The 16,588-nt window shown below is 40.0% G+C and overlaps 1 long non-coding RNA gene across 1 annotated transcript in view; it reads left to right on the top strand.

Moving 5' to 3' along the window:
* LOC118162539 overlaps positions 1–10,058 on the top strand; it is a 104,870-nt gene extending 94,812 nt beyond the window's left edge. The window contains exons 2-3 of the long non-coding RNA XR_004748503.1: positions 8,995–9,162; positions 9,698–10,058. This is a non-coding gene — a long non-coding RNA (uncharacterized LOC118162539). The remainder of the gene's footprint in view (positions 1–8,994; positions 9,163–9,697) is intronic.
* The last annotated feature ends 6,530 nt before the right edge of the window (positions 10,059–16,588 follow it).

The raw sequence follows: 16,588 nt of genomic DNA, 5'->3' as shown, positions 1-16,588 counted from the left end.
TCTGAAGCAGAATTTTTGCACTTTTGTGTGTTCCAAGGAGGAAAATAAAGGAAAAACATCTTGGAAAGCTCCATCAAAGTAGTTTTATTTCTCTTTTGGGTGACAATTACCTTTAAGAGTTTAGGTTTAGATCAGTATACTCTTGTTTGTGAGCTCTGTTAAAGTCTCAACACAAAGATAGAGAAAGGAGTAAAAGCAACCTCCTATATACTGTATACATCTGTGTAACCTAAGTGCTGAATATAACCAAGCTCATGGTAACTGAGAAACACAGATGAACTTGTTTAGGGCAATCTAAATGGGAAGTTATGTGCCAAACAGTAATGCATTAGGACTCAGAGCCACAGAATGTTGTCAGACAGCATGAAGAATGCTTAGGAAGAGCAAGGACAATGCCATTTGAGAGCAATATTCAAATAGTCCTTGCTTGGAACAATGAAAAGGACAAAGACAATATGAAAACTCAGTTAATCAAAATGTCTATCAATAAATACAGGGCTTAGCTGCCTCTGATCTTTGCAATGATGGGGCTTTTTCACAACAGCCTATATTTAATATGTACCACAGTGGTTATATCTTTATTTTGTGTTAAAAGAACTAAGCCTTGCTTCTAATTAAGAAGTCCTACTGCTAGCAGTAGGATTCCTACTGTATCTGGGAAGGAAAACAGGATGGAAAAGGAAAGAACTTTGGTATCTTGCCATGTGCAGGGAACTTTTAGCCTTCTTTGGAGAATGCTCAAGATCATTATCAACAGAGTCTCTGAATTTTCCAAATTCAGAAAAGGACAGAAAATCATTTAATTTACTCAGTTTAATTTACTCAGTTTGACCACTAATCAGAGAATCGGGGAACGTCTTGGGTTGGAAGGGACCGTAAACATCACCCAGTTCCAACCCCTCTGCCATGAGCAGGGATGCCATCCATTAAGAAGGTTGCCCAAAGCCCCATCCAGCCTGGCCTTGAAAACCTCCAGGGATGGGGCATCCACAACTTCTCTTGGCAACCTGTTACAGTGCCTCACCACCCTCTGAGTAAAGAACTTCCTCCTAACATCTAATCTAAATCTCCCCTCTTTTTGCTGAATACCTTTCCCCCTTGTCCTATAACTACCTGCTGGTACAAAATAACACTGCAGTTTTAGTGTATGTTGCCTTCAGAGGCTGTCTCCAGGGGTTAAAACCAAAGAGAAGTGATTATTTTGAGATTATTCTGGGGAAAAAACATTCCATAATCGTCTTGATTTCTGTTTCTCGCCAGCTCATGTATTACTGGCCAATGTCAGAGAATGGTCCAGATGGATCTTTCAACTGGCTGAGCATGGCTATTCTTATGTTATAGGTTTAGCTGAAACCAAAACATATCACAGAATCAAAGAATGTTAGGGATTAGAAGGGACCTTGAAGGATCATCTAGTCCAATCCCCCTGCTGGAAAAGGAACATCTAGATCATGTCACACAGGAATGCATCCAGGTGGAATTTTAACATCTCCAGTGAAGGAGACTCCCCAAGGAAACTCCACAACCCCCCCTGGGCAGCCTGTTCGAGTGTTCTGTCACCCTCACCATGAAGAAGTTTCTTGTCATATTTAAGTGGAACCGCCTATGTTCCAGCTTGCACCTATTGCTCCTTGTCCTATAATTGGATGTCAGTGAGAAGAGCCTGGCTCCATCCTCCTGACACTCACCCTTTACATATCTAAAAACATTAATAAGATCAACCCCCAGTCTCCTCTTCTCCAAGCTAAAGAATCCCAGTTCCCTCAGCCTTTCCTCATAAGGGAGATGCTCCACTCCCTTAATCATCCTTGTGGCTCTGCACTGGCCTCTCTCAAGCAGTTCCCTGTCCTTGAACTGAGGGGCCCAAAATGGGATGCAATATTCTAGATGCAGTCTCACAAGGGCTGAGTAGAGGGGGAGGGGAACCTCTCTCAATCTACTAACCACACCAAATACAGATAGACCAGAGCTTTTGGTAGCACTGATATCAGCCATTTCCAAGGTGTAATCAATGTAATGCATCAAGGTTATACAGTTGGTGTTGAAACTATAATCCATGAGAATCCAAAAGACTCATAATTTAACCAGAAAATCTGTCACACAAGTGTTTTCTTATTGCTTCAACTGAGACTCAATTAATTCCTAGCTTCTTATTCCATTGCTGCTTCCCTCATATTAATATTCCCATTTATTTGCCTGATATTTCTCTCATTTTCCTTCATTTTTCTTCAACACGGTTGCTGCAAACCCAAGCAGAGCTGCCTCTGCTGCACTAAAAATCTCTTGTTATTGCTAATGAATTTGTTCAGGGAGCTAAGTAAATTTATTATTTCTTTGTGTATGTGTGTTAGGAATATAACCTTCAGTGCCAATCATAACGTTTTTGTAGAAGGAGAAATTTTTGGAGTGTACCTTCAAAAGTACTGATTTAAGGCCCATTTCAGCTTCCAAAATTTAGGAGCCCAGCTTCTTTTCAGATGGCCCCAATTTACTGGGCTTATGTGGCAAGCTTTTGGTAGAGGGGAGGCTAAAGGGGTGTCATTCATGACAAGAGCCCAGAAGCTGCCCGATGTCAGACAAGAGTCAGTTCCAGATGGCTCCAAAAGGGACATGCCATTGGCCAAAGCTGAGCCTATCATTGCCACCCCTTGCACCTTTGTGATTTTAAAATAGATGGCTAGAATTTTTATCATTTGAAAATAGTCATTTTATAATCATTTTAGCCTAGACAGCACTGTCATAACAGAAAGGAAGGAAATAATATGCTTGATATATGTCCCAGTGCTAGAAGTTGTAAGACTACACAATAAAGAACGGACATCTTTACCTTTGGATCCTCAAATTTTTAGACTGTCCTGAGGATCTTTCATGAATAGCTGGTACTTCTGTGGGTTTCTACTGGAGCCTTTAGGTTTACAAAAGCCATTTTTATTTGATTTCTCTAGCAGTTGTTACAAAAATGCAAGGGACTTACACCCATGATAGTATAAAATGTAATGATAGAATCAGTTAGGTTGGAAAGGACATCTAAGATCATCAAGTCCAACTGTTAACCTAGCAAATCATTTCAATTTTTTCTTTTTCTTTTATTACTGGTAAACCATGGGCATCTTTAAGAAAGACCACATAAGCAACCCTATCTTGCAGTTCCTGCTAAACATTTCTAGTATAAAATTAATATGTTAACCACTTGTGTTGGGTCTGTCTGGGATGGAGTCACCTTTCCCTGCAGCAGCCCACACAGTGCTGTGCTCTGCACTCATAGCTGGAACAGCACTGGTATCACTACAGTGTTGTGTCTATTGCTGCATAGTGCTGGCACAACATCAGAACTCTTTCCAGGCCCCCAAGAGCCAGCAGGCTGGGGGTGGGCAATTGATGGGGAGGGGACATCACCAGGGCAGCTGACCTAAACCAACCAAAGGGATATTCCATAACACCTGATGTCACACTCAGCAATAAAAGGGGGGCTCTCGTGGGGAGGGTCTCTCCTGAACAACCAGTACGCGTTTTGAGGCCCTGCTTCCCGGGACGTGGCCGAACATCGCTCGTTGATGGGAAGTAGAGAATAACTTTTTTTTCTTTCTCTCTGTACTTCCGCGCGGCCTTGTTGTTTCTTTTGTTTCTCTTTCTCCCCATTCCCCTTTACTTTAATTAAATCATTCTCATCTCAAACCTTGAGCTCTTTGTGTTGTCTTTTCTCCCCCTTCCTCTTTGAGGAGGGGAGGAGTGAGAGAGCGGTTGTGGTGGAGCTCGGCTGCCCACTCGAGTAAAACCATCACACCACTCCAGAATACTTCTTGAAATCCATGTATACTCTGAAAGTTTGCTTCCATTTTGAAAAGTGACAGCACTAAAATGTCACCTTTTAACATGTTAAAACTGCTGCCTACAGTTATCCAGAGTTTTATGTATTGACTTTAGTGACAAAAGTATGTCTCTACAGCTTGCTTTACTCTTTTTCATCCCTCAGAAGTGACACAGCTCTAGGAAGAGATCCTGTTTCTGCTCCTTTCGGTGTGTCTTTATCATTAGAAGTGTTTAATGAATTTTAATTAAAGGACATATCAGATAGTCTCAAGAGACTCTATTGAAATTAACGATGGTGTGCTAGTTCAGTATATAACATTGATGACAGTGGACCCACAAAGATATGCTTCAGACCTAATTAGCTCTTTACAAAGATACATCATTTATTTGCTGGTGGTCATGTAGCAGACAGAGAAGATCTAGTTTGGCTTCAGTTACACAGTGATTGTCTAGAATGGCTACAGGATGTAAGAAGCCAATAGGCCATCTCCAACAGTGATATATTTGATCTGAAATTCCTAAGAGGCATCAACTACTGAACTCCACATTGCCATTTTTACGAGGTTTCTTTTCTTATTAGAACAATGCTTTGAATCCCTGAGCAGTGCAAAGGGTACCTAAGGGTAATATAAAAGGACATTCGGATCATTTTAAGATTTCTCTTCTCACTCTGTGTAAGGATAAGGAAATCCTTTTATTCAAATTTCTGTTCAGAATTTTTGCCAGAACATTATTTTTTATCTTGCTAGTGAGGTTACTTTGTGCATGTGACTCACAGATGCTATGCTGCTGAATGCTTTTATTTATTATTTATATAGCTATGCATATTCCATGAAATGGACATTTCTGTCACCTTCATTGATGTCAGAAGCTCTGTGGGGAAAAATCTAGCTCTAAGTCCTCAAATCTAATGGGGAGGAACTGAAATTCTGTAATTTAAAAAGGGTTAATATTTGGAGGCTTGCTCTCTACCCAAATTTCCTGGATTGAGCCCAGCATCAGTTTCTCTCAAGGCAGAAGAAAGATAGCTAATCATAAACACATTCTTGTGATGCTCACATGCTTAGAAACCATGGAAATTAATGTTGTTTAAATATGTAGACTGAAAACAAAAACTATAATGGGATTAAAATGTAGAAAATAATCATTTTACCTCTTCCCCAAAGTAGTACTTTAAGTTGTTTTAATAAATTAAACAAGTAGCAATTACATTGAAAGGTTCATAAGATTATACTTATGCCATTGTATTGATTTCAATGTAGTTTTAGAAACAATCTATTACAGGAATTTTGTTTTTTGCTTGTCTTGCCTTTATGCACCATTTTAGTGCAAAACAATACCTAGTCTCTGTTTAAGTATGGTTTTCACCAAGGGGAGATCAATAGCCTTTTATGGATACCTGTGTTCCACTCACCTGTACAATCACTTATTTTAGTAAGAGAAGTGAATATAGTGGTAAAGGCTTTTCAGAGAATTGTTTCTATCTTGAAATACTTTTCCACATTCTTTGCACCCTTAATACAGCAAAAATCAAAAACCTTTCAGAATTGCTTGATATACTGCTTTTAATAGCCTAATAAAAGAAAGAAACAGTAGCATTGAAATGATAGTTCTTGGGACTGAAAAGATAACAGAAGAGTGAAGATGAATGTAGATGGAAATTTAGGTGAAGCCAGCTCAGCAATGTGTAAAGCCAGCATCAGGCTGAGACGGAACAGTGGCGTGACACCCACAAAAGAAGCTGTTGTCTAAATCGCCTATTGTTTTAAATCCATTAATCTCTTGGGGGATTGCGTGCAACTGAAATAAATAAATGAATGCTGTGTTATTCTTCACTTAGTTGAGTATTATAATGCACATTGCTTCAGGCTGTTGATGAGCTTATTGATGACATTTTTGTCCATGCATTAGGGAAAGGTGAATCAATATTGGCTATTAACAGTCCTTTTATTGCTGTAAGCCTCCTGTGCACATGGGATATGATCGCAGGATCAGCTCAGTTGTTCCCAGCTCTGGTATTGATTCTATGCATGAAATAAATACAAACATCAGAAGGCATCTTCTGCCTCCCACAAAGTGTTTGCCATCTCCTTCTGCTATAGAAGAACATGAAAAGGGTCTCTTTTGGATTCGTTGGGAAGGACTTCATTCTCCAGATTAAAAAAATAATAATAAAAAATCCACCTATGAGCATTGCTAGTACTTTGGAAATACTCAGTTGTCAGCACCTTAAGATGTCTCTGTTGAATGATGTCATGGATTCTCTCCCAAAAAATGTTCTTCTCTTGTCTCCTCAAGGTTACACTCAGGATAATACAGACATCTTCTCCCAGGAGTATGGAATTAACTTTACCTATCTTTACCATTTAAACCTTAGGTGTTTTGTCAAAATGGCTATCTAGGATTATTGTTGTCAATTGAGAGGAGAAGACCTCTCAATAGGCATTTGTAGAAGATAGTCGTCTAAGATAGTAAAAAGGAATTGTCCTCTTGAGCATCTGTTTCCATTAACAACAGAAGCAGTCTGACAAGCTAACTGTGTTAGGTGCTTGCTTTTTAGAAGAATAAAGAAGGATTATCATAGAATCATATAATCATAGAATATCCCAAGTTGGAAGGGACCCATAAGGATCATCAAGTCCATCTCCTCACACCACACAGGTCTATCCAAAATTTTAGACCATTTGACTAAGTGCACAGTCCAATCGCTTCTTAAATTCAGACAGGCTTGGTGCAGTGACTAGTTCACCGGGGAGCCTGTTCCAGCGCGCAACCACCCTCTCGGTGAAGAACCTCCTCCTGATGTCTAGTCTAAACTTCCCCTGCCTCAGCTTAACACAGTTCCCACGGGTCCTGTCACTGGTGTTTATGCAGAATAGGTCACCTGCCTCTCCACTCCCCCTCACGAGGACGTTGTAGACTGCAGTGAGGTCTCTCAGCTTCCTCTTCTCCAGGCTGAACAGGCCCAGTGACCTCAGCCACTCCTCATATGTCTTCCCCTCTAGGCCCTTCACCATCTTCATCACCCTCCTCTGGACACTCTCCAACAGTTTAATGTCCTTTTTGTACTGTGGTGCCCAGCACTTTACACAGTAGTCAAGGTGAGGCCGCACCAGTGCAGAGTAGAGCGGGAAGTCTATCTCATTTAATATTGTCTTCTGAGATAATACACTGACCTACCTAACGCGCAAGTTATACTTAATGATAAAGAAAAACAAAAAGGAGCAGAAATTAACCATGCACACAAACAGTATTCCAAAATACAGGATTCATTCAGTTGGATATATAAACATACAAATATAATTCCTATCTATTTCAATATATAACTCCTGACTAAATCTCTAGAGAAAATGATTCCAGTGAAAACTTGAGCAAATTATTCTATTATTTTTCTCTATCTTAAATGCAAAGTTATCTCCTTTACTGTAGGATCTGAGATGACACACAGATTTAATATATTCATCCTGGATATTACTCTGAAGTAAGGAAAGGAATATGAGTCCCATTTCACAGCTGATAAAGTATGACAGACCAGCTAGTGCCTGTATTTAGGGCTCCTGTCTCCTAATTTCACTGTCTGTAGAACCCTGGTGACACTGAATGAACTTATAGAGGGACCTATAGTAGGGACTTGAACTGGGTTCTACAATACAGCTGCAAACATCAAACTTCTTTTTTTTCCTATATATTTTCTGAGAAAATATGCTGGCCCATCCGTAGTTTAAATGGCATGTTTTTTGTTTGTTTGTTTGTTTGTTTGTTTGTTTGTTTGTTTGTTTTTTCCCCATGCAAGGATTATGCTAACCTATTGGATACATCAACAATATTTACCTCCATCTCTAATATAACCTGCATAATCATCTAGCTTTAAGCAGAAAAGTGAATATAAATGACTTATTTATTCTGCAGACGTGGGAGACAGGAATGTTTTAAATATATATATCGTTTCATCTTACTACATTTCTTTTCTTTTTCCTCTCTTTTTATTTCTGTCCCGATTTTTCTTTCTTATGTCTTCTGTTTGCTCCCAGATGTCATTTTAAATGGTTTTACCAGTATATTTTTCCTTTTATTGTGCCTTCCTATTTTGGTACTGTCAAACGTGTACTGATACTTTTTTTTTGTTTAAATCTGCTTTTCAGTCCCAAACATAGTGTGCAAAGTCATTTTTGATTTTTCTGCAAAGTCATTTTTGGTTTTGATTTTTCTGCCACTTCACTCAGTGTTTTGAGAGAGACTTTTGAGAGAGACTTTTTCTAGTTGTAGAATCCCTTACCAAACTTAGCTGGGATGAACTGGGATGAGACTGCTGTCTCCTCCTCTTGACTATGGGAGGGATGTGGCACTTCACTGACATGGCTTAGGTGTGATGAATGGGCCAATGAGTCTCTAGCCATTTAATTAGATGCTAACAAAGAGATACCTGTATAAAGAAATAGTTTAACAAGTAATTTAAGCAAAGATTTCTCCTTAATAACTACACACGCACACACACAAAAAGTGCTCTACATGCAAACATTGATGCTGGGAATGTTTCAATTTCATATAGAGCTGAAATCAGCACTGATCTTCCTAAATCTATCCCAGTAACAAGAGATATGTGTATCCATTGTATGAGATTAATCATGGTTCTAATAACATGATCAGAAGTTTCCCATTGATTTCAGAGAAGTCTGGGTCAAATTCTGAGCTACTAACTTAAGTTAGTACCTCAGGAACTTAATTTCTTCTTTTGGTTAAGTCAGACTTGTTAAGGATTTAATCTGGTTTACATTATTCCTTTTTGTCATCCCAGGACTCATGCAGTAGAAATGAGATTATTTAGCTTGTACAGCCCAAGTTGTACAACATGTACTTGCCCACGCACACATGGGCAAGTAGAAGCAGGTTAGGGACTTCTCCAGATTTTCTACTAATTTATGTTAAAAATTTGGAAATACTAAAGTAGTCCTGGCTGAGGACTGACTGGCAAGTTTCACCCTGCTGTGTTGGTTGGGAGAGAGAGAGGAGAATACCATCTTCATTTTGTAGCATCCAGCCCAGGTTTGGTAGGCAACAACAGGGGACTTCCAGAATCTCCTCAAAGGTTTGAAATGTGTCAGCTCCAGAGACACTCAGCAAGACCTGCAGTCCCATTAAAACGGTGCTAAAATGTCTCCTGAATGTCTGTTTCTTTTCTTCTAGTGATGTTGGCAGGTTGCTGATCACTTTAGACCAGGCAGGACCTTTGGTCAGTAAGGAGCTTCTTTTCCCCCAAGGATGAACTCCTGTCAACGAGGTGGTTCATTGACATTCTGCTGTGAAGATGTGAAGATGGAAGAAATGTGCCTGTAGCAACGTAGCAATGGCAAGGTCAGTGAAACCGAGGGGACAAATAAGAGAGTTTGCAAGACTTTTGCTCTCAGTGGGGGAAATTAAAGGTGGCTTATATCATAAAATATTAAATAGTGATTTAATCAGCAGTGAGATATGTAAGTGAGCTTAATTAGAAATACATATTATTCTTTGACTTTAAAGCACAAAATGAAAAATTAAAGCAATCTTGGAGGATATGTAATCAGAGGAATAATATGTTGGAAAATGAGCCTGATATTGTAATTGGTGTATGCAATTAAAATTAATTAATTTTAGTTAGCATACATGCATGCAAATATGAAATCAATGAATTTCAGATATTAAACTCATAATTATAGTGATACTATTGCCAGAGCAAGTGACAGAGGAATTGACTTTTCAATGGTAAATACTTGCACTTCAGATTTGAGGTCTGTTCTCTTTGCTGTCGTGTCAAGCTGAAACCTAATGATTAAGACTATCTGAACAACCATGATTTAAAAAAAAAAAAAAAGTGTTTAGAATCCCCCTCATTTTGACTTTTACTTCCTAGGCTTTCAGCTGTATCAGTCATGCCCACCTATGGGATAACTTCAAGATACTTTTCAATCAAGAGCAATTTGAGTATAAGAAGTTCCCACCCACACACTCACTGGTTGATATGCTTCTGCCCCCACAGATTGCTCTCCTTGTCTCTGCTGATACAGACTTGCAGAACTGTGCTGTAAGCCAACTCATGAAATCATCCAGGATTAAAAAAATAAATAAAAATCCTTGTGGTTTCTATGCAGATTATGTCATTCTTTAATAGCTAATCACCAAATAAAGCAATTTTATTTATTTTACCTACAAGTAAAACCTATCGTGTCAGCAATAAAATTGCTCCAGTGTAAGGAAATTATACAAAGTAGCAGCCTTCTCATCTCTGGTCAAAATTTGATTCAAGTCTTTTCAGTTTCTTGCTTTGAAGCCTTGACATATTGTTAGAAAAAGCTTCTGCTTCTCTGAAAGTCATCCAGGGTAACGTAGGAGCAATTTTAGCACAAAATTATTATATTGCTGCTGAAATGAATAAAAATTCTAAAACCGCAGAGCATAATGCTGAAACTACAGCTATTGTTACATGTTAGATCATGTATATCATGCTCTGACATTTTGGATCCACTTTAGCCTAGTAATCAGCACCACATTAATCCTCTTCAGATTATGTATGCAACTCAAAACAGTAAGCAGACCTCCATTTGCTCAAAGTGTCATTTAACAAGGGGAAAAAAGCCATTAAAATAGCTTTAAAGTGAGCTTTCCTGTTCTCCCATGATATAAAGGTACGTGGAAGGAGAATTCAAGGACACTCTCCAAGAGAAACAGAAACAAAAGATTGAATGATGAGTGAAAAGGAGGGCAGAGCTCCCCCGCTTCCACCCATGTGTCCCCATGTACACAGCCCACAGGGCTGCCCAGTGCTTTTGTTTTTCATTTACTTCATTTACAATCTGTTCGCTGAAAATACATCCCCTTACCAAAGCTTCTAGCTACTTAAAAGCATCCAGTTCTCATACACAAAGTATTTGTGAAGGGTTTCCCAGGTTGCAGGAATGAGGTGCATGGGGAAGGTGTGGGAATCTCTGTGAAGCAATTACCCATGTGCCATTGCCTACACACCTTTGTATTATGCTCAGTGCTTGTTGACTGAGTGAAGACAGCTGAAGCTGCTTGCACTCCAGGTTCCTCTGCCTCTTTTAGATACCTGCAGGTTTTTGTCTTGTTGTCCCTTCCCCCTCTTTTGCACTGTAGCATTTTTGTATGTGTTATATATTAAATGCAAATTAATGTATTGAAAGAATGGTAATTAGATGATGCAAGTAACCTGTGCAGAAAGATCATGTTTTTGTAAAAATGACACCTTTTGAGAAGAGTTACACAGTTACCAGGAAAAATATCTGATTTGTCTAAACATTACCACTTTTATCTGCTGCATGCAATAGCAACAGGAATCAAAGCAGCTAACTTTCCATCATCTCAGGACAAAGGTACCTGTTTGATTAAGCTTCAAGGGCTGCATGCACAATCAGACCCCTGGAGATACTGAAAGGCAGGAACCAGAGAGATGCTTCAACAAAGTTCAGAGGGAGGAAGCTGCCTGCCTGGAAAGAACTGGAATGAGAAGGGAAATGAAAAATGGGATGGGACATGAAGCTGCTCAGAGGTCACAGAAAGGTCTAAAACGGGAAGACAATATTCAGAAAGGTATTTAGAATGGAGGTATGGTTGCTTGTGGTGGTTTTACCATGCTAGGCAGCTGAACACCACAACCACTCTCTCACTCCTCCTCCTTAGATGAGGAGGGGAAGAAGTAAAGGAAAGAACAACTCACGGGTTGAGATAAGGATAATCTAATTAAAGGGAAAAAAATATTAAGGAAATATTATTATTAATTAAACAATTCAACTAAAGGGAAAAAAGGGAAAGGGGAAATGGAGGGGGAAAGGGAATAACAAAACAAAACAAGTAAAGGCTATGTGGAAGTGCAGAGGAAAGAAATTACTCTCTACTTCCCACAAATGAGTGATGCTTGACCACGTCCTTGAAGCAGGGCCTCAATGCACGTAGCTGGTGTTCAGGAGGAGGACACGTTTTTTGCAACGAGAGCCCATCCCTCCCCTCTTCTTCCTTTTTCCCCCTTTTATTGCTGAGTGTGACATCATATGGTATGGAATATCCCTTTGGTTGGTTTAGGTCAGCTGCCCTGGTGATGTTTCTTTCTCACTTTTTTGTCTCACCTTTAACCTAGGAGGGTTAGAGAGAGTCCTGATGCTGTGCCAGCAGCAGACACAACGCTGGTGTGATACCACTGCTGTTCTAGCTATAAGTGCAGAGCACAGCACTGTATGGGCTGCTGCAGGGAAAGTTAACATCCCAGCCAGACCCAGTACATTGCTATTAAAACAAAGCAGTCATTACTTGGGTTTAATGAAGCTGATTTTAAATCAAGAAGGAATTGAATGAACTGTTTGATGATTGCACATTGTAATGTAGTAGTGTAGTGTGACAGCGCTTTGCAAAATGGTGTGAATTCTGCCTCCCCACACATGGAGGTGCAGCAGGCAACCTGCACAGCAGCACAACTCCTTCCTCCATGTCAGGAGTCAAGGCTCTGGGACCTTCTTGCCCTGTCTGGTGCAGGTGCTGGTATGGGGAGCAGTAGAGTGCCTTAGGCACTGTATAGCGGCCAGCTAGAAGTGAGAGGAGTCAAATGGGGAGCAGCTGGATGATTAAATCTCCTTTATTCATGAAGCTTCAGTGTTCTCAAATGATCTCTCTGCATGTTTTTGTTGTTGTTGTTGTTGTTGTTGTTGTTTGTTTGTTTGTTTTCTGAGATGTACCACTCAGTCTCCCACATGTGCATTGGAAGACAAGTGTGGTCATCCCAAATTCTGGGTAAAGTGTGCCTGTGCTGGTGTTGTTGAGTCCCTGGCATACAAAGGAGCAGACAGCTAAGAGGCAGTTTGGCACCCTGGCCACCCTGCTGTCTCCTCTAACACCACAGAGTCACACTGAGCATCATCCTGGGAATCAGAACAGGACAGACAGGAGCCGAGGATGCACAGAGCAGTGGGGATGGGCCCTTGCAGGACGGTTCTTGAAAAATAGGATAATGCAGAAGTAAACACACATCTGCGGTCCTCTGAGGTAAAAAATCTAAGTCTGGAGGGGTGTGGGGGGCTGCTTCTTTCATCATAAAGATTCTTCAGTTTACTGCATTTGTGCTTACTTTAACTGCTCCCCTTCTAACAGTGCGGTTCTTTTTGTGCTGATATAAGGCACTGGAAGTTATGTGCATCCATGAGCAAGTCCTACCTTCTGCAAGGTTACAGAAGGATTTGCAAAAAGAGAGTGGCTTAAGGCAGGGGGACAACGATTGAGCTGTGCCAGTGCTACAGATCTGCTGCTCTGCCTCTTTAGAACTGGCTCTTGCTGCTGTGGGAAGGGAGTGTGTCCTGGTGTGGCTTGTCCTTTGGGTTAGCCTGCTGTCAGAAGGACATCTCTCATGGGAAAATAGAGTATCTCAGGAGTGCCAGCTTGCAGCATATTCCTGGAGCAGTAGCTTTTACTGATGCAAACAGTGATAGAGATGGGTGAGGCTCCATGGTGTACGGCTCAGCAGCCATGATACTTGTATGACTGGAGCAAGGGAAAAAAGTTGGAGCAAGGGAAAAAAGTTTAATTTTTGTTGCCATGTTTTGTTGTCTGTGTGGCTATACAATTTTTCAGATTTTCTGAAATTTCACTTTCACGTGGCCCAAGGTATGGGCACAGCTAGGTTATGTGGTTGTTTGTTTGTTTGTTTGTTATTAATTTTGTTTGTTTGTTTTTTTCCTGAGTGAAAACAAAGGGACCAGTCTCTGTTGGTATAAGATGCAGATGTGTTACTTCCATCAAATTTTACTATCGTTAAGTCTGAATGTAGAGTTTATGGCAGGCCATTATTCCAGTTTTATGCCCTGGTATCTTTTACATAGTTCCTTAAAAGAATGCTTTTAAAGTCACCTTATTTTGCCCCCTCTTCCATCAACAACTGTTGTTGTTAGCTGCAATAAAAACAAATTCTGATATGTGAAAATAACATGCTCTGTTTGCCTTTCAACACAGGGAGATTAAAGGAAATAGTGTGATAATTATTATTTTTTGCTCTTTTAAGGGAATCTGCACTGTTTTCATCTGTCCCCACTCCTCATTTTGCTGCAAGAGATGTTTTCTTCTTAATTCATGCTCATCTGATATCTTTATTTTGCAAGGCTGGGAATCCCAGTCCTGTTCCTCCATCCAAAGAATAAAATAAATGCAAGAGACAGAATCTTGAGTATCCATAAGGACCTGAGGAAGGAAGAGGTGGGTCAGCCCGAAATGTCTAATATTGTAGATATTAGACCCCTTTTATGGGATCACTGCCACAGTTATATCAAGGGAAACAAGCTTTCCTTGCTATTTGTTGAGTCACCTGATCCCTCAGTCAATACCAGCATTTTGTTTGTATGATCAGAATGTACTTCATTGTTTGCATTACATTGTGCTGTGACTTGTCATTGGTGAGTTTAATCATAAACTTCTAATGCTAGGAAAAAGATTATGTAAAGGCAGGATGCGGTGTCATTAGTTCAGTGGTATTCTAGGAATCTAGCTGCTTTTCTCCTGCAGTGGTTTTGTGTCTCAGCCTTCTGCTGAGGTCCTATTGCCATAACTGGGACTGAGGCTTTGGCAGCAACTGAGGATTGCTTCTGGAGCAAACGTGTCTCACAAGCAAGAGAGAGGTATTAGCAAAACAACATGGGGGAAAGTTATATGGCTGATTGTACAACTTATTCTTTGTGTAAGTCAAGAAGCCAGGTGATATATGTAAGTATACAATGGATTTTGCATCAGTCAGGGATTGGAACAGACCCATATTTAATCACACTGTATTGTTACTTCTCAGAATATGAAACGTGTAATGGCACTTTCCAAGCGTATAGGCTGCAAGAAAAATAGGTTTCATTAGGTCCTCTTAAATTTGCATTTTGACCCTGGGTAATAGTGGAAAACAATGATGACCACAGATGTTGAAAAGCCAAACTCCTGCCAATCAAGAGATTTTCAAAAATTAGTTATCTTAATGTACTTTTACTTTTCTTCTGTATATTGGATTAAGTTTTCTTTGCTTTCAGGACTGCTGGAGACCTGCTTTTAAAAATGTGTTTAAATTAAAATTGAATGGATCGTTTAATCAGGTGCCTCCAGGAGCAAAAAGAAAATTAGAAGTATGTGACCAGTATAAAAAAAAAAAAAAAAATCCATGAGTTGGCAGTGTAGTCTCTCCAGCCTGCACTTACTGAAATCCCTGGACCAGAATTTCCTTTTGGAGGGGATACTTCCAAAAAGTGTCAAGACCTGGAGATGAAGGAACACAGGTGGAATGTGTCTTGTAAAAGAAGGAACTAAGGATTAGCAGGGGAATTGCATTCCTGTTACTGGCTGACTTTTAAGAGATTTGTAGGCTGGTTAACTAGTCTTGTGTGGTGTCTATGCCAGGATCCTAAACATTTTAAGCTTTTCTGTTAATGCCACTGTTGATGAGAAGATGCATGCTTTCCTGACAGGTCTACATACCTGACTGGGCACACAACCTTCTAGTCTGTGCTGCTGGGGGCTGTATATTCAGCTTCCTTGGGACAGGACCAATATGGGTCAGAATGTTTTACTGGTGCTTGAGGGAGTGTTCCAGCAGCTAAGCATTTCTAGAGGACAATGGCCTTTTCTTTAGGGTGTGCCCTCTCACTAGATGGGTTTTGGGGCTGAGATAATGCTGGCGCCATATATCCCAGGATGCTGCTGAGTGTTTTTGCAGGCAGGTAACAGGAGACAACCAAAGGATGCCTGGAAGCGTTTCAAGTGGCACTGTGCATCTTATATCTAAGTTGTAGACAGAGCATTGTCAGCTGGCTAAAGCAGGCACCAGACTGAACGCACCAGACTCTTAGGTGGGCAACTACAGGCTGATTTACCTGTATTTACCTGTATGTAAATACCTTTATTATTGAACATAGAGGTGAAAACACATTTTTTTTTTTTTTTTTTTTTTTTTTTTTTTTTGCCAACCTTCAACAGTTTGGGCAAATTTTTTTCATGCTGGGTATCTGCCTCAGAGTGGTTTACTGATAATTTGGTGGCATTATGTTTTTGCTTTGTGTTATTTTTAAGAGGTTTATATACATTTTTACCTTCTCCTGCTGTAATGTTTCTGTTTGCATTTAAAGCAGAATTTCTATTAATATTATTGCATACAGGAAGAATGGAAGGAAAGCCTTTCATTGTCACTTGAAGCTTAATTAGGGTGTTCTTTGGAGCATGCATCCTGGGACAGTGATGCCCAGATGACAAAAGAAAAATGTGCTCCTTCCAAGGCAACGACCTGGTAAAACAACAGTTCTTGATTGGGCTGAGAATTTGTGCCAGATTCCCACTTTTCTTGAGACAAAGGGAGAATTCTCCAACTGCAATGCAGATTCTTTCATGTGTTAAACCCACCTCAACGATCTCATGCAACTATGCTCATACCCCTGTGCCCGTTTATCACCACAGATCTTATCACTGCCAGCATTTGGAGTCTTTAATCTGATAAAGCTGACAGAAGATGCTTATGCATACCATTTGGAAGGCAATATTCCATATGCTCTCTAATTGGTTTGAATTTATCCTATTATTTCAATATTTAAATGTTGTTGAATGTAATTTAGATGTGTCAGACTCATAAAGCATAAGCTCTGGTGGGAGTTCATTACTGAAAAAAGATGCATCCACCAAGACTTTATCTGGATCCAAGCCCAAACTCAGCATTTTGCTTACCTCACATGTAGCTTTTGTCCATTCACTGTACTCCTATGTCCACTCATCTCTGACAGACACATTG

The sequence above is a fragment of the Oxyura jamaicensis genome, chromosome 2 (genome assembly GCF_011077185.1).
Source record: "Oxyura jamaicensis isolate SHBP4307 breed ruddy duck chromosome 2, BPBGC_Ojam_1.0, whole genome shotgun sequence".
Classification (NCBI taxonomy): domain Eukaryota; kingdom Metazoa; phylum Chordata; class Aves; order Anseriformes; family Anatidae; genus Oxyura; species Oxyura jamaicensis.
Note: the sequence above shows the minus strand (reverse complement) of the source record. Positions and strands in the feature narration are given on the sequence as shown.